Here is a 23,478-nt window from a genome sequence, read left to right on the forward strand (position 1 = left end):
TCGCCGAATGGGTCTTTCCCGAGTGCGGGTATAAATAAACTTACATTCCACCACCATTCTGTCCTATATTTATCCTTAAAAAAGGAATAGTCACTTACAGATGAATTAACGTTGCAGCAATGGTCATCACGAGTGATAATACGTTCATCAAATATTTAACATATGACTTTTTAATTTTACCACTCCAAGACCCAGATTATACATGCATGTATTCTGACAACGCGGAACCTATCCCATAGATTGTCAAAACGCGTTCTCGAGCATAAATAACAGATACGTATTATTATGCAAAAACGAAATGTGATCACATTTGTAGAATCATTAACCTATGTTATTGACCAATTTCAATATAAACTAGCGATGGACGTATTCAAGGCTCTGAATTAGAGAAAAACAAAGTGTATTCATTAAGGGAAAAACGTTACACTCTCCTAAATCCCTTTAATGGAACAATATAGTGTTTACACGAGACCAGAAATCAAGTACTTTATAACATAACTATATATGTTTCTCTTTTGCATTAACACAAGTAAACTTTTCGGAAAATTGCGCCCATTTCAGAGAAAATGGTAATTTCGATTTCTAATAAATGGACAATTGGACAATGGAAAGCAGAACTTCTGAAATCGTATCATTTTGTAATTAATTACAATTTTTGGGGAAGAAAAGAACGTATGTATCCTGAATACGATACAGATAAACCAATTTTGGGTGCCTGGATGTACAGCTTCTGTGGGAAATAAATGAAATATTTTCATTATAGATAAATTTAGTAAATAAATCAAGTAATTCATCTCATATGTCTTACATGATGCATATGAAACTACAATAATTTAACATTAAATTTGAATATAACAATGCCCACAATACCATTTTCTAGGCATCTTTTCTAAAATCCATCCGTTTCGAGATTATTGAACATATATTGATAGGCGATGTATTGGTAAACAGTGCATTAACATCTTATATATGTTTAAATTTTGCTTAATTTAAGTTAAATTGTCATTATTTTAATCTATAGTTGCGCATATACTTGTTTATATAATGGCATATAGTCTCGAAAACTAATGATTTTAAAAAGTCTGACTGGTAACATTGCAAATTTTGTAAAATATTTTGGTAGTCCGTCAGTAAACCTGCTTAACTTGGTAGAGAGTTCTAAAGTGTAACCGAACTCATTAATATATTTATATGCTAATTATGCCATAGACAACTCCTTTGTAAACGTAAATGTAAAACAGAATTGGACAAAAGGTGTGTATTTTCAAACATGGCTTGATGTTGTTAAATCAGTATAATACGTTAAGTTTAAAAAGGAATTTGAATTTGAATAATAAAGTGTTTAAATAATTGATAAAGAATATCACCAAATTGCATTGTCAAAATTTAGATTGCGTGCACATTCATCAAAATTAGAAACCGGGAGGATACAGCAACATTGGAGAGAGAACATAAGTGATATAAAAGTTTATTTGAAAACAGTTGTCTTTTTAGAAGCTCTAAGACAGACACCGCAATGTGACACACAATGTCATAGGGGTAATGATGACTTTTGAAAAAGAAGCATTGCGATGAATGTAAGATTAATCAAAGGTCAAGTGACATACAAGAGGAACTATTTTTGTTTTGGATTCATTTTCCATTTTTTGATGTTTATAATCACATTGGTCTGTTCTTTGATAACATTGTGTTTTTTTGAAGCTCGGCGTATTGATTTACAACCCTCTTCTACATGATATTTACATTAGAAATATTATAGCGATTGAGAAAAGTCATTCGATCGGGATAGCAACTGTGTTGAAGGCGTTCGGAATAAATATTGATATGACAAGTAAGTAACTTTGAAACTTATAAACGTATATACAAAAAGCCAATCCTAATTGGTCATTACAATTACGTAACAAACGAAAAATGAATATTAACAGAATGTATATACTGTTTGTAAAATGATATAATTGCTAGACAATTGCATTTCAGTTTTTTGTTCAGCTACAGAAGAGTTCAACCCAATGTCATTGCAATTTTAGTGCAATATCGATAGAATAATATAAAAGTGGTACGCGATTAATATTTTCCACATGGTTTTCGATCTAACATGTTTCAACGTCAACATCTGTTAGCAATATCACTCTTGAGCTACAGCGAAAACCATGATGCAGAGGATAATTGGTTGTTACAATGTAAGATCGTTATATATTTACAGAGTGAGCACCAAAAGTAATATTTTACGAGTGGCACAGTCACAAGAGAAATATTCATTTTTTTATGTTCATGAAGTGAAACATATTGCGATCTTACCTAAGTAGGTTAGTATTAAACCATTGGTCAATTAAATAAACTTCGATCTTACACAGATTTTTAACACATACCTTTTATATTAGTTTATCTTACATAATATTGTATACGTTTATGGAAGCGTATTGCGTGTAGTTTGGGTCGTGCCTTACGCGAGACTTGCTATCCTTTAAGTAGAAGTTCGAATACACTTACAGGTATGTGTGTGTTAAGAAGTACGGGTTCACATGTATTTGTTCGTAGCATGTATGTGTGAGTAAAGTAGACATATGAGTAATTCTGTATCAGTGTATGTGTGCGTAAAGTAGACACACGAGTACCCATGCAAGTATGCAACGAAGTTGCATAACATTGTATTATCATGTTGACATGTGTTATACAAGTATGAAAAGAACGTTGCCTTGCTGGAACAACTTTGAGCACATAACGGTTAAGACAATAATAACATAGTGTGTTTTTCAAATAAAGTATCATATACAACAATTCTTGAGTTCAAACTCCAGGTTGAATGGCACAAAAGCAATTTGCTGATAATAAGTATAAGCGCAGTTTAAATTATCATTGTTTGGATCAATCTAATCGCACTGTAATTATCTTGATCCACTTTTACCGTATTGTGCATGTGTCAGTTGCATGAATGGCGGGTGCTGAGAGGGAGGCTTAAGTCATTGTTGTCTCAAAAACACGATAAGAAAACTTTTAAAGCTGCGCATGTGGGCATCGTTTGTACAAATATATATCAGCACTGATCGTTTATCCGGGTTGAACTTAAGCGTGAGTAAGTAGTTTGTCAGCTGTGTATGCGCGGACTTACATGTGTATCCCAACTGCGTTATTTACGCATATCAAAGAAGGCGACTACTAAGACAACATTTGATCATTTAAAGACATCGCCAGTGTGGTACAAGCTACACATTCCTTAGTTGTATTTCTATTAAAAATTTGCAATACTTGCATTCGGGCTAGAAAAATATTTTTACACAAGTTGCGTTTTGGAAAATGACTCGTTCGTATTATGTTTTTTGTGGAACCAATAGCAATGCTCAAGCTTTTCGGCAAAATATAGCAGTTTCTATCATTGTTTTAAATAATTGTTACCCGTGTGTTACCCATTTAGCTCAAATTTAAGTTAAAATTGTGTTTTATCATTGTTACGTTCTTTTTGTTCACATAACCCTATTAAAAGTAAACGAGTGCTGTTTACGCTCTGATCCAATGCGTGATGAAGTTTTAAAATTACAATGTATATATTTCATATTATATAATTATCACCCAACTTCTCGAAATAGCGCCTTTCACTTATGTAAGTCGTAAAGTCATGGCATTTCCTATTGCTCTCAGCATTCGGAGCCATAAGCTTTTAGTTGCGGTGATTTGAGACACGCTGTCGACCGATTCTTTAGTGTTTCTTAGCAACAATTTTATTATATGTCAAAACCATATCAAAATTTCTAATGGATTATTTCAAACAGCATTGTTTAAGTGTTATGGTTGATTATAAAGGCATGACGAAATAGGCCTGTTGTTATGGCCATATGGTGTTACATGACTGTATGGGTATTTTAGATTCAGTAATCCATTGTTAATTGTCATATATCTTTGTATAGTTAGTTGCACACTAATCTAGTTTCATTTCCATAGTGACATTGTTTCACTTAAATTCCACCATGATATGTTTAGAATGTATTTAACAGGATTGGTTTCGAATGTTCTAGAACGTACTAATCATTCTATGTACAGAAATATAAAACTGAAACAGATTCTGAAGGATAATTTTAAGAAAATTCATGTGGATTTTCCTCTATTTTTCTTCTGTTTTTTTTTTAAGATAACACGCATGCAATGATGTGACCTTTGAAGAATTTGAGAGAATCAAATAAAGAAGAAAATATTCCCAATCCCTGTGGAAATTTATTGCGCGGCATATTACAAATCCATTTTTTTAACACCTTCGGTGTGTGTATTTATATCTCTAAAGCCTTGGTATTCGTGCAATTACAGGCAAACGCTGTGGTGAACCAGAGATGCAATGTATTTAAAAAATGAAATTTCCAATGAAATAAACTAAAGTATCTGCTATTGTCTTATGTGTTATTTAAAAGATGATAGCCCTGTCAGTTCTGGATGACCTTGTGCTCAAGTCGCTATTTGCGGTAAATATCGTCTTATACATATTTATGCAAATCTTATTGGAAATATACGAATACGAAGCGATGTCCTCTGACATTTTCAATGCTTTATCGTCTCTAGTAAGTAATATGTCCTCGTTGGCGTGAAAAAGTAGATTTCAGTATGACTTAGTTGATTTCAATAACAGTTCAAACCTAAACGTTGAATGCTTTTCCCCTCTTTGAAAGAAAATTGCTTTTTTTTTTGTTCTTTCTGTACTAAATAACGTGAGGGGATTGCACATTAACTTTTGATTAAGTGACATTGAGCGTAAGGTAATGACAAGATGTCGACAAAGAAAACTGGAACCCAAGCACAATTACTTTTGAAACCGAAGCCAATTTGACTGTCCTTTTAAAAAACGTGCACGTTTTGTTTTGCCCGCCCGAGGCGCGTAAGGTACCTATTCGATATGGTTTGTAGACCATTATATTTATTTGTCCTGATCTATGATCTACATTACCTGTCTGTTATTGTACACTCGATTGTTTTGTTTCCATTTTCAATCCTTTGCTATGCCCTATTCATATTTTTTTTGATTTCTGATTTGATGTGGTCCCAGTGCGATGTTGTTTGTCATATCCGTCATCATTATTATGCATGGCGTCGTTGTTTAACGTCAGTGTATATATCTTGCGGCTGTCATCATATTAGACGTTTATGGTATCCGAGTTCAATTTACTCCGTAATAATGAATGGTTTAACCAGTATATATTTTGAGAAATATTTAGTTTAATACATATATAATAGCAAGTAGTCAGATAATCACAAGGTAATCATGATATTCGATATTTGTAAGTATGAGATTGCAAAAAAAGGTCCTACTGCACACATACCTGGATGAAGTTATGCCTAAAACATAGCACAGCGTTAACGTACACGTAATAATGCAGGATTTAAAAATAAAAAACTTTGACAAATATGAGGTCGGGCTACCAAAGGCTGCAAGAATGTAACACCAATTCACCAATACTGTCGACGATCTATTTTATTTGTGGTTTGAGAAACTTTTCTATTGACAAAACCTTCAGCAAATGAAGCAAAAGCTTCTAGATGAAACAATGGTAATTCACAGGACAACCCCGGAAGCCTCAAAGTAAACAGCATTGTGTTTAGAAGAATTCACTGAGGGTTTCAACCGCTTTACGGGCGCTCAACCCCACACCTGTTTGATGTAAGACTTCAATTCCCCATTAAATGGCATTTACTCATGTATACAGTTACAATGAATGAAATGAACAGAAAATGCAACAGACATGTCTTTGTGAAGCCTGTTTTCTCAAATACCAGTGATTTATTTTCTTCCTCAGAAACATGATTCCAGTTAATTATTTTCTCATAACTATGCAAATAGCTTTTCTAAAAGTCGACATTATTGTTCATTCCTGGAATTTGACGCTGATTCTCAAAGAATTGTTATTTAAATATAATGTATAAACGTATCAAAGAGTCAGAAATGGGAACACAACTATGTTAAAGCACAATCATAGCAAATTTGAACTTTCACCAATTTGGAATGTAAATGAAAGAAAAACAACAAATAGCAAAGACATCTTATATGTTAACATATTTGTCTGCATGAATACAAAGTGCTTGGAAAACGCCAAAAGTAGATATTTGGTAGCTTTTTGAGGTACAGTCTCTTGCAACGGTAAAGTATAACTTATTTTCTTTAAAACACATTTGGTTGTTTTAAGGAGCAGGGTCGGCACCGTTTACGAAATATTATTGTATCAGATGGCGCTGGCCCAAAACCACAAACACAACAAGGTATGGAAGAAACCAACCTACGATCCGCCCCCCCCCCCATCCTACCCATGTGTTTTACCTGTTGGCCGAGTTTAATAATAAGTTTTAAAACGGACAGTCCTGGTTATAACACCTATCACCAATATACAAATGACCGCAAACATATATCTTATAGTACCGGATCCGTGGTCTAGTGGTTTCACACTTGTCGGTCAATACGGGGACGAGGTTTTAATCCCCGCCTCACCATTAAAATATTAATCGTCTTCCGTGACGACGTTAAATGGGGTGGGGGGTGTCCCGTTTGACAGTATTATACTCTGATGAACGTAAAAGAAGTGTAGCTCTTACCAGGTTTACATTTTGGCTGTGCTCTAAAAACCTAATATGACAATTTTATTGGGGCACTCGCCGAATGGGCCTTCCGCGAGTTCGAGTAAAAATGAGCTTACACACCAACACCCGTCTGCCCTAAAACAGTATTCAAGAAGGACTAGGCAGTAATAGATGAATTAACGTTATAGCAACGGTAAACTCATTAGAAGAAGAGTTAGAGGATTTTCAAACCTCGACGGAAGCGCTTGTAGTTGGTTCTATCTTCCTAGCTGTATTCTATTTGAAATTTTGGTTGTAATAGTGGCAGACATTTTATGACTCGTATCTCTAACCGGGGTTAAATGTCTTTCAGTTTACCCCTCCATTATCAACACTTTACATGCACATGTTCTGACAACTCAAAGCATAACGTATTCCCTAGATTGTAAAAACGTGTTTTCGAGCTGAATAACATGAATAGATAAGTAGTATTATGCAAAATCAAATGTGATTACATTTGTAGAATTGTTCACCTATTAACTGGCAGATGTCAATATAAAACTAGCGATGTACGTATTCAAGTCCTTAAATATGAGAAAAAGCCAAGTATGCACATTGTTTGGAAAAAAAACCCATTTTACTCTCCTAACTCATTTTTAATGTAACGAAATAATTATTAGCTTAACTAATGTTTACACGAGACCAGATATATAGTACTTCATAACATCATGACTATACATGTTTCTCTTTTGCATAAAGGCAAGTTAACCTTTCGAAAAATTGCGCCCATTTCAGAGAAAATGGTAAACTCGATTTCTAATAAATGGACAATTACCAGAATGGAAAGCATCACTTCTGAAATCGTATCATTTTGTAATTGAGTACAATTTTGGATGGAGAAAAGAACGTATGTATCCTAAATACGATTCAAATAAACCAATTTTGGGTGCCTGGATGTACAGTTTCTCGGGGATATAAATGGAATCTTTTCATTATAAATACATTTAACAAATAAATCAAGTAAATTTATCTCACATGTCTTACATGATGCATATGAAACTACAATAATTTAAAATTAAATTTGAATTTAACAATGCATACACAGCAATTTTCTAAGCATTTTTCTAAAATCCATCCGTTTCGAAGAGGAAACCCAACTTATATTGATAGACGATGTATTGGTAAACAGTGTATTGATAAACGGCGTATTAATAAAAATGTTACCTTACTTAGATTGAGCTTAATTTGTGATAAACTGTTATTATTCTAATATACAGTTGTGTCCAAACGTATTAATATAGTGACATAAAGTCTGGGGAATTTATAATTTCAATGAGTCTGACTAGTTACATTACAAATCTTGTAAAATACTTTGGTTCTCCATCAGTAAACCTGGTGTACTTGGTGGACAGTTTAAAGTGTAACCGAAATCTTAAAAATCTTTATATGCTAATTATGCCAGAGACAACTCCTTTGTAAACGTTAATGAAAAAACGAATTGGGCAAAATCTGCCTACGGTTTACTTATGGATTGAATTTGAAACAACCGAAGTATCCATGTTAAAACAAAGACTTTGTGATTAGTATGTTCAAACATGGTTTGATGTTGTTAACTCAGCATAGTACGTTTACTTTAAAAAGGAATTTAAATTTGAATAAAGTGTCGTAATATTTGATAAAGAATATCACAAAACTGCATTGTCAAAATAAAGATTGCGTGCACATTCATCAAAGTTAGAAGCCGGGAGGATATAGCAACATTTGAGAGAGAACAGAAGTAATATAAAAGTTTATTTGAAAACAGTTGTCTTTTTAGAAGCTATATGGCAGACACCTCAAGGTGAAAAACATTAACATAGGGGTAATGATGATGACTTTTGAAAAAGAAGCATTGCGATGAATGTAAGATCGTATTAATCAAAGGTCAAGTGACATACAAGAGGAACTATTTTTGAGCTGGATTCATTTTAAATTTAATGTTGTATACAATCAGATCGGTCTGTTCTTTGATTACATTGAGGCGGGTTTTGAAGCTCGGCGTATTGATTTAGATCCCTCTTCTACATGAATATTTTTTAGCGATTGAGAAAAGTTATTCTATCGGAACAGCAAGTGCTGCAGGCGATCGGAACAAATATAGAGATGGCAGGTAAGTAACTTGAAACTTATTAACGTATATACATATATATATATATATATATATAAGGCAATCCTAATTGTTCATTACAATTATGTAACAAACGAACAATCTATAACAGCATGTAGTTACTGTTTGTAAAATGCCAGAGCTATGATATAATTGTACTCCAGTATTATGTTCAACTACAGAAGATTCCAACCCAATGTCATTATTATTGTAGTGCAATATCGATAAAATAATATTAAAGTGGTACAAGATTTATATTTTGCTCAGTGTTTTGTATCTAACATGTTTCAACGTCAACATTTGTTAGCAATAATTCACCTCTGGGTAATACTCTTGAGCTACAGTAAGAACCATGATGTAGAGGATAATTGATTGTTTCAAAGAAAGATCGTAATATATTTACCGAGTGTGCACTGAAAGTATGTTTTACGAGTGACACAGTCACGAAAGAAATATTAAATTTGGTAAAATATATTGTTATCTTACACAATGAGAATGAAACCATTGGTCAGTGAAATAAACGTCGATCTTACACCGATTTTAAAACATATCATTATAGTTTTTTTTATCTTACATAAATTGTATACATTTATGGAAGCGTATTGCGTCTAGTTTGGTTGGTGTCTAAAGAGAAATACCTGGTGTCATTTAAGTAGACACACTAACACACTTTTATGTGCATGTTAATAAGACGTACGAGTTCTCATGCATGTGTTCGTAAAGTATACACACGAGTTAATATGTACATGTGCGTAAAGTAAACACGGGTAAACATGTATGTGTTCGTTAAGTATACACACGGGCAAACATGCACATATGCTTAAAGTAGACACACAAATACACACGTATGTGTGCGTAAAGTATACACACGAGTAAACATGTACATATGTGTAAAGCAGAAACACGAGTGAACATGTATGTGTGCTTAAAGTGTACACACGAGTAAACATGTACATATGCTTAAAGTAGACACACAAATACACATGTATGTGTGAGTAGCATGTACGTGTGAGTTAAGGAGACCTACGAGTACACATATATGTGTGCGTAATATGTATGTGTGAGTAAAGTAGACACACGGACACACATGTATATTTGAGTAAAGTAGACACACGAGTACACATGAGTAAAGTTCAGATAAGAGTACAACTGTACGTGTGAGTTAAAAAGGAACACGACTATACATGTATATGTGCGTAATATGTAAGTATGAGTTTAAAGGAGATAAGAGTACACCTGTTTGTGTGAGTAACATGTTTGTGTGCAACTTGGTGTCAGTAGAATAGACACAAGAGTGCCCATGTAAGAATGCAACGTAGTAACAGTGTGTTTTGTTCTTAAAATTGTATTACCAAAATGACATGAATGATACAAGAATGACAAAACGCTGTCTTGTTGGAACAGCTTTGGGCACATAACGGTTACAACAATAATAACATAACATGTTTTTTTCAGATAAAATATCATATATTTTTTTAGTTCAAACTCCAGGTTGAATGGCACGAAAGCCAATGCCGCAAATTTGCTGATAACAAGTATAAACACTATTTAAATCATGATTGTTTAATCAATTTAATCGCACTGTTAATATCTTGATCTACATCTACAGTATTGTGCATGTGTCAGTTGCATAAATGGCCGGTGCTGATAGGAAGGCTTAAGCCATTGTTGCCTCAATAACACGATAAGAATACGTTTAAAGCTGGGCATGTGGGCATCATTTGTTCTCGATTTATAACTGAGGTTACATTCAAGTATCTTTCAATAACTATTATAATAAAGACGTAGGAAAAGCTGAGCACACCACTGTCAATAAATGGAAAAGGAATACTTATCATTATTTATCGTTGCCAGATGTGAGTTTTCAAATCTTCAGTTAGTATCCTAATTATTTCACAGACGGGCGCTAAATTGTTTTTTATACAAATATATAACTATTCTGTAAAACTCGTTACTGAATGTTTGTCTCTGGCAATAAAATACTTGACGAATTTTAACATTCAGACCGACGAAGTCAATGACAATGATGAGCTATTTTTCCTGTAAACCTAAATCAGCACTGATCTTTACCCGGGTTGAAATTTAGCACAAGGACCTGTAATATTATCACGTTGTAAATTAGTTTTGTCAGCTGTGTAGCAGTGTGTGTATACCACGTGATAAATAACGCACTAAATGCTATGACGGAAGGCAACATTTTGCTTCGAATGATGGATGACGTAACACAAAGATAACTTTTCTTTTTCTTCACCATTTTATTGAAACAAAAGGCAGAAAATGTCACTTAAAGAGCACCGCCTTCGTTTTCGTTAAGAGCTCCGTCTGTGATTAGTTTTCTCGAACACTTCAACAAGCCTGTTTCTAACAAACATGTATAGTCACCAAGCGGCAGTTTTGTGAAAAGGTTTGGCGAAGTGTTTTAAGAAACTAAACTCTCAACCAATCTGGTAAAAGACCGAAGGCGTGTTGTTTCGTTTTTTAATGGTGAAGAAATAGTGAAATTATCTTTGTTTAAAGACTTCATTCGAAGCAAAATATTACATTCGGACGTAACATTTATGACGCAATTTATCACGTGGTATGCACACACTGTGTAAGCGCGGACTTCCATGTGTATCCCAACTGTGTTAGTAACGTTTAGCAAAGTAGGCGACTGCAAAGACAACATCTAATCATATTTAGATATATTAAGTCAGGTGCAAGCTTTCAAATGCTTAATTGTTTACTAACGATTTGCAATACTTGCATTCGAAAACAACCTTTTTACACACGTTGAGTTTTGGAAAATGACTCGTTCGAATTATATTTTGTGGAACCAATATTTATGCGAAAAGCTAAGAATCTTCAATAGCGTTACTATAGCTTTTCGGAAAAAATATAGCCCTTTCTATCATTTCATTGTTTTAATAAGTATCCGTGCTAAAGTTTTAAATTCATACATTTCTTTCACCCTACTTCTCGAATTTATGTTTCAAAACACGATGCTTCATATACACCTTTCACTTATGTAAGTTGTAAAGCCATGGCATTTCCTATTCCTCTCAACAGTTGGAGCCATAAGCTTTTAGGCGCAGTGGTTTGAGACTCACTGTCGACCGATATTTTAGTGGTTCTTAGCAACAATTTCTATTATAAGTCAAAACCTTATCAAAATTTCTAATGATTTTTCCAACAACAATGTCTTGGTGTGGTGATTATATGGTTATAAAGTCATGGCGTAACAGGTGTTACATGTATGGACATTTTAGATTCAGTACTCCATTGTTAATTATCATATCTCTTGGTATTGTTAGTTTTTTAATAATCTAGTTTCATCTCAATGGTGACATTGTTTCAATTTAGTCCGCCATGATATGTTTAGAATGAATTAGACAGGATTTGTTTCGAATGTTCTAGAACGTACAAATTATTCTATGTACAGAAATGAACAAGATTCTGAAAGAATTTGAGAGAAAATCCATGTGGATTTCCTCTTTTTTTTCCTTATCACGCATGCAATGATGCGACCTTTGGTGATTTTGAGAGAATAAAAAAAAGAAGAAAATATTTACACCGCGGAATTGCGCGGCATAATACAAAACCTTTTTTTAAACACCTTTGGTGTGTGTATTTATATCTCTAAAGCCTTGGTTTTCGTGCAACTACAGGCAAAAGCTGTGGTGAACCAGAGATGCAATGCATTTAAAAACTGAAACTGCCAAGAAAATAAACTGAAGTATTTGATATTTTCGTATTTATTATTTGAAAGATTATAGTCCTGTTAGTTCTGGATGACCTTGTCGTAATCTGCGGCAAATATAGTCCTATACATGTTTATGCAAATCTTATTAGAAATATACGAATACGAAGCGATGTCCTTTGTCTTTTTCAATGTTTAATCGTCTCATGTAAGTGATGTACCCTCGTTGTCTTAAATATGTGATTTCAGTATGACTAAGTTGATTTCAATAACAGCTCAAACCTAAACGTTGAACGCGTTTCTCCTTTTTGAAAATAACTTCTTTTTTGTGCTTGTTTACTAAATAACGTGAGAATGTTGCAAAGTAACATTCGATAAATTGAAATTTAAAGTAAGTTAATATAACGTATCAAAGTAAGTGACAAGATGTCGACAAAGAAAACTGGAACCCCAGCACAATTACTTTTGAAGCCGCAGCCAATTCGACTGTTCTGAATAATAATTGCGCTTTTTGTTTTGCCCGCCCGGCTTTAGGTAACTATAGTGTGTCATTCGTTATGGTTCGTGGACCATAAGATTTATTTGACCTGATCTATGATCTACAATACCTGTCTGTTATTCAATTGTTTTGTTTCCGTTTTCAATTCTTTGCTACGCCCAATTCATATTTTTTATTTCTTATTTGATGTGGTGTGGTCCCAATGCAATGAAGTGTGACACACCCGTCATCATTATTATGCGTGGTCTTCGTTGCTTGACGTCAGGGTATATATCTTGCGGCTGTCATCGTATTAGACATTTATGGTATCCGAGGTCAATTTATTCCGTTTTAATGAATGGTTTAACCAGTATATATTTTAATAATATTATCAGTTCAATACACATATAATAGCAAGTAGATATATAATCACAAAATATTCATGACGGTCGATATTTGTAAGTATGAGATTGCAAGAAAATGTCCTACTGCACACACACCTGGATTAAGGTATGCCTAAAACATAGCACAACGTTAACGTTCCCGTACAGGAAGTGTTTAACAACCTCTTCAATAAGGCTGATAAAGCATGAGCATTAAAAAAAACTTGGACAAACATGAAGTCGGGCGTCCATAGGCTTCAAGAAAGTTACACCAATTCGAGACTTACTGTCGACGATTGCAAAATGTTTTTTATGGTTTGAGAATTTTTACTGTTATCTGACAAAACCTTCTGCAAAGGAAGCAAAAGCTTCTAGATGAAACAATGGTAATTAAAAAGACAACCCCGGGAGCCTTAATGTAAAAAGCATTATGTTTAAAGACATAACACGCTACAAAACAGCATTCACATTATTTAATCATAACTATAACCGGTCAAAAAAAATTAAACGAGAATTCACTGTTGGAAATCATAATTCAATTCCTATAAATTGGCATCTGCTCACGTATACAGTTGCAATAAATGATATAAACAGAAAATGCAACAAACGCTTCTTTGTGAAGCATGTTTTCACAAGATCCGTGTTTTTTTTCTCTCAGAAACATGATTCCAGTTAATTAAATTTTCACAAATATGCAAATATCTTTTTTAGAAACGACAAAGTCGACATTATTGTTCATTCCTGGAAATTGACGCTGATGCTCAAAGAATGGTCTTTTAAATATATTGTATAAACGTATTAAAAGAGCCCAAAATGGGAAAACAACTGTGTTAAAGCACATTCATAGCAAATTTGAACTTAATACAGACTTCTATGGTATTAGAAATTAAGGTGCCATTGTGGCAAATGTCAATTCTATCTAGGAATGAAAATGAAAAAAATAAAAATAACAAGGATTTCTTATATTTTCACACATTTGTCTTCATGAATACAAAGTCTTTGGAAAACGCAATAGTGGACCTTTGGTAATGTTGTGAGGTACAGTCTTTTGCAACGGTATAAATTATAGTCTTTACAACAAATTTTGTTGTCTTAAGGAGCTGGGCACATTTTACGAAATATTATTATATCAGGTATTTGTTGAATTTCCAATTGCTTTCAACATGTTCTCCGCTATGTAGTCAGCGATTCCGTGTGGAACTTTGATTCTATCATTTTAAATAGGACATAGTTTGTAACACGAGTAACTAGACTTCACTAGATTTCATTGTATGACAATTTCAAAATTGATTCTCCAAAAAAAAGAAGTTTTGATATTTTCACATTTTGGTACCTAAAACTACCTATGTTTTTGAAGCACGTTTGCATTTGAATTCTATGTCTTTGGCGTTTACTGAGTGCCATTTAACCGGGTTTATGTATAAACATTTTGCTACTGAGCTTTTTTCTGTAGTTTTTCACATAAATATTCAAATGCTTTTTGTTAAAATCTCCTATCATAGCACATGTTAAGCTCGGATTAAACACATATAAATGTGCTGTGATTGTTTTAAAGAAAGATTAAATAATGCAACCATTGATTTGCAATTTAGTAATTCATACCATGCTCGCTTCAAAATAGTAATAAAATATGAACGATGTATTTATAAAATGATATATTTCTTCCATCTGCTTGCTCAAATTTATGTTCCGAAATTGATGCTTTAGAGAAGCCTTTTAGTCATTTGCTTTTCGCGCACCATTCGGATTTATATGCTTTTAGTCACAGCAATTTATAGACAGCTTCGATATTTCTGAGCAACCATATTAAGTTTATGTCAAACCCATATGAATGTTCCTAATGGATTTCGAATAACATGTTAATAGTGAAAAAGGTTCATTGCCCCATATTCATGACGGATTTAAACTGAACATTATGCTATATTAGAAAATTGTTCGTAGAAACATCCATACATCGCAAAAAGAGCATGTAGCAACATTATATCAGATTTTGCAGTAAAAACGGTTGCTTACAGGTATTGGTAAAATAGTATTTCTGTAACGGTCAAACATGTGTAGCCATATACTCTTATTGTTATTGTCAAATGATATGAAAATGCTTTCCAGCAATTAAGTTATGTGAATGACATATAAAAGATTTTATATAAACGGTATCTTATTTCTTATTCATTCCTGCACGGTTAGAAATTTTCAACCACCAGAAAATGACAAGAAATATGACCAGTTCACTACGATAATCCCATCTACCAGACACACCATACAGAAGTGTGTACAAGAGTCAAGGTTGTATCCATCATTATGTAAAAAAATGAATATTCAATTTGTTTATGATTTTGAATAGTCCCTTGGGTTGTAAAAACATATATTAAAATACTTGTTTATCACAATTTTTTTTCAAATACCGCCTGACCTTTAAATGTAGTAGTCGATATAAATTTCTGCATAGCAAAAACGTTTTGTTGGCGTTTCTTACGACTTATTCTTTTGTATGTTATTAAGGATGATTATCAAAATGCCCGTTTGTTCAGATTGGTATTTTATTGTTAGACATATCCGAGGTCAAGGTTTTTAACAAATATCGAATGAGACAAATTTCTATGGTTCTTCTTTGAGATAAACGCAGTGAGCCAATATTCAAACATTGATTGCACATATAACCACATTTATCGATGTATTCCGCAAGCCACATAGTGATATTACAAATGCACTGGCCGAAACCATAAACACGACAAGGTAAGAAAGAAGCCAACCTATGATCCGCCTCCCTCCTACCCACTTGTTTTACCTGTTGGCCGAGTTAAATCATAAGTTTCACAACGGGCATTCCTAATTTTAACACCTACCACCAATATACAAATGACCACAAACATAATTATGTCTTACAGTAGCGGATCCGTTGTGTAGTGGTTATACAATTGACGGTCAATACGGGGGACGAGGTTTCGACTTCCCGCCTCACCACTAAAATACTAATTGTCTTCCTGGGGGACGGTGGTCCCGTTTGACAGTACTATACCCTGATGGATGTAAAAGTAGGGTAGCTCTAACCAGAGTTACATTCTGTCTGTGCTCTTAAATGCTCTAAAAACTTAATATGACCAACACTCCTATCGGGGCACTCACCGAATGGGCCTTTCCCGAGTGCGAGTATAAGTAGGCTTACACACTAACACCATTCAGTCCTTAACTATAATTATCTAAAATGAGATAGGCAGTTACAGATGAATTAACGTTACAGCAATGTTCAGTTCATTAGAAGATGGGATAGAGATATTTTCAAGCCTCGACGGGAGCGTTTGTACTTGGTTCTATCTCCATAGATGTATCATTTTTGAAACTTTGGTTGTTACGGTGGCAGGCATTTTATGACTTTTACAGCATAACTGCAATGATGGTACATTTATATATGTGTATATGACCTCGCGAGTTGATTACGTTCAAGAAACATTCAACCCATGTCTTTCAGTTATCACTCCACTTGAAAACAGTCGTCTTTTTAGAAGCTATATGACCCCATTAGGTGCTCAAGGTGAAACACAATGACTTATGGGATAAAAATGATGACTTTTGAAAAAGAAGCATTGCGATGAATGTACGATCGTATTAATCAATTGTCAAGCGACATACAAACGGAACTATTTTTTTGGTGCTGGATTCATTTTCCATTTAATGTTGTATATAATTCAGGGGGTCCAACGTGATTTGTGTTTGCCGAATTTTAAGTGAGGGAAGCCGAATCAAATGACGGCGTTTGAAGAAATTTCGGTGTTTCAGGTAGGTATTTTCACCTTGTAAGTAAGTTACATCACCATTCTCGCTATAAAAATACGCATAACCGGAGACCACACGTGCAAGCGTCTCTCGTTTTTTAAACTTTTGTTTCTAGAGGCCTTAACAAGTGATTTAAGTCCAAGTTTACCATTCTTGTACCTATTTTAGCTATATGTTATTGTTGTTTTGCATTATTTATCTTTTCGACGGCTAATGCACTTACATGGGCACTATACGGTCGATTTGTTTATGTTTAAACACCTTTTATGTTTGGCGACGAAGTTTTATGCAGTTTTTGTGTGAAGCAGAATCATAATGTGCATGCATTAATAGAAGACACGAGCTGTAACATATGTTAATATTTATAACAAAATCAAATTTGAACGTACCGTGTGTTTGTAATGCAAAATTACTTGTATATAGTATTCCAGCAATTCATCTATATGTACTCGGCAATTAAATTATTGCTCGGTATATCAATGTAAGAACTCTTGATGTAATATGAACGTCCCGCAATACGGCAAATACAATGAACGCAATATTTTTTCAGTCTGATGTTATCTGTCAACTAATGGGATATGCAAATCAAACGAATTCATAACACAAGAATATATTGAAATATCCACTATTTCATTATTTTAACGCCACCCATATTATGACAAATATTCATACGATGTCCGCCGGGAACCCTGCGTCGGCGTGGAATCATTTAAGGCAATCGGACTCTTCGTTAACAGTCAAACAACCATTTCACAAGATTTATATGGTACTTTAGCAAGAACATATAACATAACATAAACACATAACATATAACATTAAAAAGTTTGAGTTGACTAAAGCAATAAAATTTTGTCCGTAGAAAACACGATCTAGAAAAATACTTATTCCATTTTAAGGCTTAAGTTTTTACGAAGAGTAGGGTTCAGAAATCAAGCATCGCCATGAATAAAATGAATACATCACTGTTTGTCGTGCTATTGCATGTTATGGAGCTTTGTCGAAAATAGTGTCAACAATGAAAAATACTTTGTTTGTTGATGTTTTCATTAACCGCATGGAATCATGTCAGCAAGTACAAGTGACGTACGTTCCTGCCATTGAATTAATGTCGTGTTAATTGAGATTCATGAATACTGGCTTATGAACAATACTACTCTGCATTTACCTCATCTTGAGGATTTCGCTGTTAATTTACTTAAAACTAAAAACAATAGTAATTGAACTATATTTACTCATTATTTACTCACCTCTTGTTCCATGTTTTGGTTTGTAGAAGTCTGCTTCGTAAATGTATTTTGCAGATATGGTATGGTTATAACTAAGGGAAATTACTGTTCATTTTTACACTAGATGCATCTTATTATTCCATCTTGGCAGGTAGAAGACATTTATACATCCGGGTATATTACCATATAATTATACTCTACAATTTATTCTAGACCCTGTAAGACTACCTAAAATTAGTACACGTATTTCAGTGAACATAAGTCATTGACCGCAGTGAAGTGCTTAATCCCTCAACATCGTCGATGAGTTCAAAGTGGCTGTGGGGTCCTTCCACACGAAAAATTTATCTTTGGCAGTTTAAAATGGTGCATTTTAAAGAATTAAATGTTGCTAAAATAGTAAACAAGTGTATCTGGTGGGTAATTTTGCATAACAAATACGCGTTATGTTCTTATTTGATAAATATATTCTTTTATCATTAATATTGCCATATGTTACAGCTCATGACTTAATTACACTTATTAAAGCACGCTTTTATTAATGCATGCATATTCTGATTCTGCTTTACTCAAAAACTGCATAAAACATCGTCGCCCAACATAAAAGGTGTTTGAACATAAACAAATCGGCCGTATCGTGCCCATGTAAGTGCATTAGCCGTCGAAAAGATAAATGATGCAAAAATTCAATAACAAATAGTTTAAAAAAGGTACAATAATGGTAAACTTGGACTTAAAACACAGTTTCAAGTCACGCAATTTTCTATTTTCACTTCGTAAACAATCAATTGCTCAGCTTATACATTCAATAACTTTTTTGTTAAGGCCTCTAGAAACAAAAGTTTAAAAAACGAGAGACGCTTACACGTGTGGTCTCCGGGTAGGCGTAATTATATTGCGAGAATGGTGATGTAACTCACTTACAAGGTGAAAATACCTACCTGAAACACCGAAATTCATTCAAACGCCGCCATTTGATTCAGCTTCACACAATTCCTTCACTTAAAATTCGGCAAACACAAATCACGTTGGACCCCCTGAATTATATCGGTCTGTTCTTTGATAACATTGTGTGTTTTTTGAAGCTCAGCGTATTGATTTAGATCCCTCTTCTACATGATATTGACATGTTTAGCGAAAAATCATTCTATCGAGATAACAACTGTGTTGAAGGCGATTTGATTAACTATTGAGATAGCAAGTAAGTAACTTAGAAACTTATAAACGTATATACATAAAGCCAATCCTAATTGATCGTTACAATTAAGTAACAAACGAACCGTGGATATCAAAAGCATGGATTTATTGTTTATAAATTGCCAGACTTATGATATTATTGCTAGGCAACTGCATTGCAGTATTTTGTTCAGCTACGGAATAGTTCAACACAATGTTATTATAGTGCAATATCGATACAATAATATAAAAGTGGTAGTACAATTGATATTTTGCTTAGGGTTTTCTATCGAAAATGTTTCAACGTCAACATCTGTTAGCAATATCACACCTTGAGCTACTGTAAAAACCATGATGTAGAAGATAATTGGTTGTTACAATGTAAGATCGTAATATATTTACAGTGCACCAAAAGTAATATTTAAAAGCACGGCCTTAAGAGAAATATTCAGTTCTGATGTTATGAAGTGAAATATATTGCGATCTTACCTAAGTACTTTATTATGAAACCATTGGTCGGTGAAATAACCTTCGATCTTTAGCACATATTTTTATAGTGATTTATCTCACATAACATTGAATACGTTCTGGAAGCGTATTGTGTATAGTTTGGTTTGTGCCTTACGCGAGACTTGATGCCATTTAAGTAAACATTCGAATTACACACATAATTATATGAGTATGTTATGAAAACGTACGAGTTCACATGTATTTGCTCGCATCGTGTCACACACGTTCGCATGTATGTGTGCGGAATATGTATATGTGCGTAAGAAAAAGAGTACACCTGTATTTATGGGTAACATGTTTGCATGAGTAAATAAGACATACGAGTACACATGTTTGTTTGTGTACACGAGTTCACATATATGTATGCGTTAAGTGGACATTCACGAACATAATTATGTATGTGTGGGTAAAGCTGACACACGACTTACATGCATGTCTGCGGTACATGTGTGTGCGTAACTTGGTGTCGTTAAAGAAAACATGTAATTATGCAACGTAGTTGCAGTACTCTGTTAACATGCGTGATACAAGTATGACAAAACTTTGCCTTGTTCAACTTTGTCCACAAAACGGTTAGGACAAAAATAACATCATGTTTTTTTTCATATAAATTATCATATACTTAGTACAGCATTTCTTGAGTTCAAACTCTAGGTTGAATGGCACAAGACGCAATATGCTGATAACAAGAAAGTATAAACGCAGTTTAAATTATGATTGTTTGGATCAATCTAATCGCACTGTTATTATCTTGATCTACATCTACCGTATTGTGTATGTGTCAGTTGCATGAATGGCGGGTGCTGAGAGGGAGGCTTAAGTCATTGTTGCCTCAATAGCACGATAAGAATGCTTTTAAATGCGCATGTGGGCATCGTTTGTTCTCGAGTTATAGCTGAAGTTACATTTTAGTATTATTCAATAACTTTATAAATAGTATGTAGGAAAAGCACACTTCTACCAATAAATGGAAAAGGAATACTTATCATTGATTACAAACGTTGCAAGATGTGCGTCAAGCTTGAGTATAGCCTATGTCTGTGAAACAGTTGGTCACATGGTCAACTGTTCAAAAGAGCTATTTACAATTTTTACCCAGTTGCATAAGTATGCATAGGCTAAATTTGATAGTTGGTCATATACGTGTAGAGTCACTTGGTTGAATGATTGACGAGCCTTGTTAACGATGTTAAGGCCACATTTACTACCATCGTCGGATAAATCCGATACACACTACGCATGCTTCGTTGTGTATGCATGAAGTGTAACGGAAGAAAGTACCGTGGTTGCCGAAAATGATTTACTACAAGTGTTCATGAAACCAGTTCTATGGCGTATAAAGTATATGCAGACTTATGGTGATGAACAAAACACAGAAATGCTTTATTTGGCTTTCAAAGTACTAATACCATTTTGATTTTTTGAATAAATATTGTAATGCTTTAATGCAAACCAGTATTTAAAGCGATCGATTGACACTAAATTATATTATCCATTTCAAAACACGATGCTTCAGATACGCCTTTCATTTATATAATCCGAAAAGTCATTGCATTTCCTTTTACACTCAACATTCGTAAACAAATCTTCGCAGTGATTTGAGATTCTGGTTTCACTTAAGTCCGCCATGATATGTTTAGAATGTATTTGACAGGTTTTGTTTAAAATGTTCTAGAACGTACTGATACTTCCATGTACAGAAGTTTTAGGATGGACAAGATTCTTTGAATAGAATTTGCGAGACAGTTACTATAGATTTTCCCGTAGTTTATTTTTCATATAACACGCATGAAATGGTGTGACCTTTGGCGTGTTTGAGTGAAATTATTAACACTCCATGTGGAGGTTTATTGTGTGATGGGAGCGGCATAATACAAAGCCTATTATTTTACATACCTTGTGTACTACATACTGGTGTGTGTATATTTATAGCTCTATATCCGAAGTATGCATGCAATTACAGGCAAATACTGTGGTAAACCCGAGATGCAATGCATATAAAAACTGAATAAACTGAAGTATTTGCTATTTTCTTATGCGAAAATTAAAATACGATAGCCCTGTAAATTCTAGATGACATTGTGCTCAAGTCGTTTTCTGCTGCAAATAGCGTCTTATACATGTTTATGCAAATCTTGTTGGAAATATCGAATACAAAGCGATGTACTCTGTCATTTTCATTGTTTTATCGTCTCTTGTAAGCGATATGCCCTCGTTGCCGTGAAAAAGGCGATTTCAGTATGACTTAGTTGATTTTAATAATATTTCAAACCTAAACGTTAAACGCTTTTCTCCGTTTTGAAAGGAATTTGTGTTTGAGCTTGCCTTTACTGCTATTTACAGAAAATATTGAACACAGTAAAATAAGCATTTGAAAATACAGAACTGCATAGATACAATATATGGAGTGAAAGAAACGCATGAACAGTGAGAAAATTACAGAATTGAGAGTTAACCATAATTGGTTTTACTAAGTCTCTCTTCTGTTTTTATTGATAGAGGTATGGTGAGTACAAATAATTAAAAAATATTCAGGAATTGTTTGATACACTACTGCTGGTACGAAGTAATAGAAATATCCAAAAATAACTGGTACAATATGAGTATTACGCCATGTAATGGTGGTCAGATGCTATATTTATAAAAATATAATTTCTTACAAAATAGACGGAGGTTAGGGTAGCGGGGGAGGGGGGGGGGTGATAGTAATGATAGAAATGAGGAAAGGAGGTGGAGGAGAAAAAAGAGGGGGGGGGGGCTAGTCACTCACAGTACATGTATGCAGTCACAATGAATGAAATGTACAGAAAATGCACCAAACGTGTTTTTGTGAAGCCTGTTTTCTCAAATTTCAGTGATTTGTTTTCTGTCTCAGAAACATGACTCCAGTTAATTATTTTCTCATAAATATGCAAATAGCTTTTTAAGAAACTACGAAGTCGACATTATTGTTCATTCATGGAAATTGACGCTGAATCTCGAAGAATGGTTCTTTAAACATAATGTTTAAACGTTTCAAAGAGTCAAAAATGGGAAAACAACTATGTTGAAGCACATCCATAACAAATTTGAACGTTCACCAATTTATTTGAACTGTGACAAGAAGTCCGGTTTTAATCTATTTTCTTTCCCTTTGCACAATCCTCATGAACACGTCCATTCCATTAAAATAAGATTTCTATGGTATTGCATCATAAGGTGCCATTAGGCAAATATCAATTCTATCTACGAATATAAACGAGAACAATAAAAATAGCCAAGATCTCTTATATTTAACACATTTGTTTTCATGCATACAAAGTGCCAAGAAAACGCAAAAATTGATCTTTGTTAATGTTGTGAGGTAAAGTCTTTTAGCACGGTATAACTTATATTCTTGGAAGCAAGATTAGTTGTGTTTAGGAGGTGGGCACCGTTTACGAACTATTATTGTATCAGATGTTTGTTGAGTTTCCAATTGCTTTCAACATGTTCTAGACTATGCAGTCAACAGTTCCGTGTGGAATTTGATGCTATCATTTTAAATAAGAAATATTTTGTAACAATTGTAACTCAAATTCACTTCCTAGTATCACAATTTC

The 23,478-nt window shown here is 33.9% G+C and overlaps 1 protein-coding gene across 1 annotated transcript in view; it reads left to right on the plus strand.

Annotated features, from left to right (window-relative positions):
* Positions 1 to 8,630: 8,630 nt before the first annotated feature.
* The window catches only part of LOC128212129 (uncharacterized), an 84,987-nt gene continuing 70,139 nt past the window's right edge, over positions 8,631 to 23,478 (plus strand). The window contains exon 1 of the mRNA XM_052917414.1: positions 8,631 to 8,677. The gene's annotated coding sequence lies outside the window, so the exon portion shown is untranslated. The remainder of the gene's footprint in view (positions 8,678 to 23,478) is intronic.

This window comes from Mya arenaria, chromosome 12 (assembly GCF_026914265.1).
Source record: "Mya arenaria isolate MELC-2E11 chromosome 12, ASM2691426v1".
Classification (NCBI taxonomy): Eukaryota; Metazoa; Mollusca; class Bivalvia; order Myida; family Myidae; genus Mya; species Mya arenaria.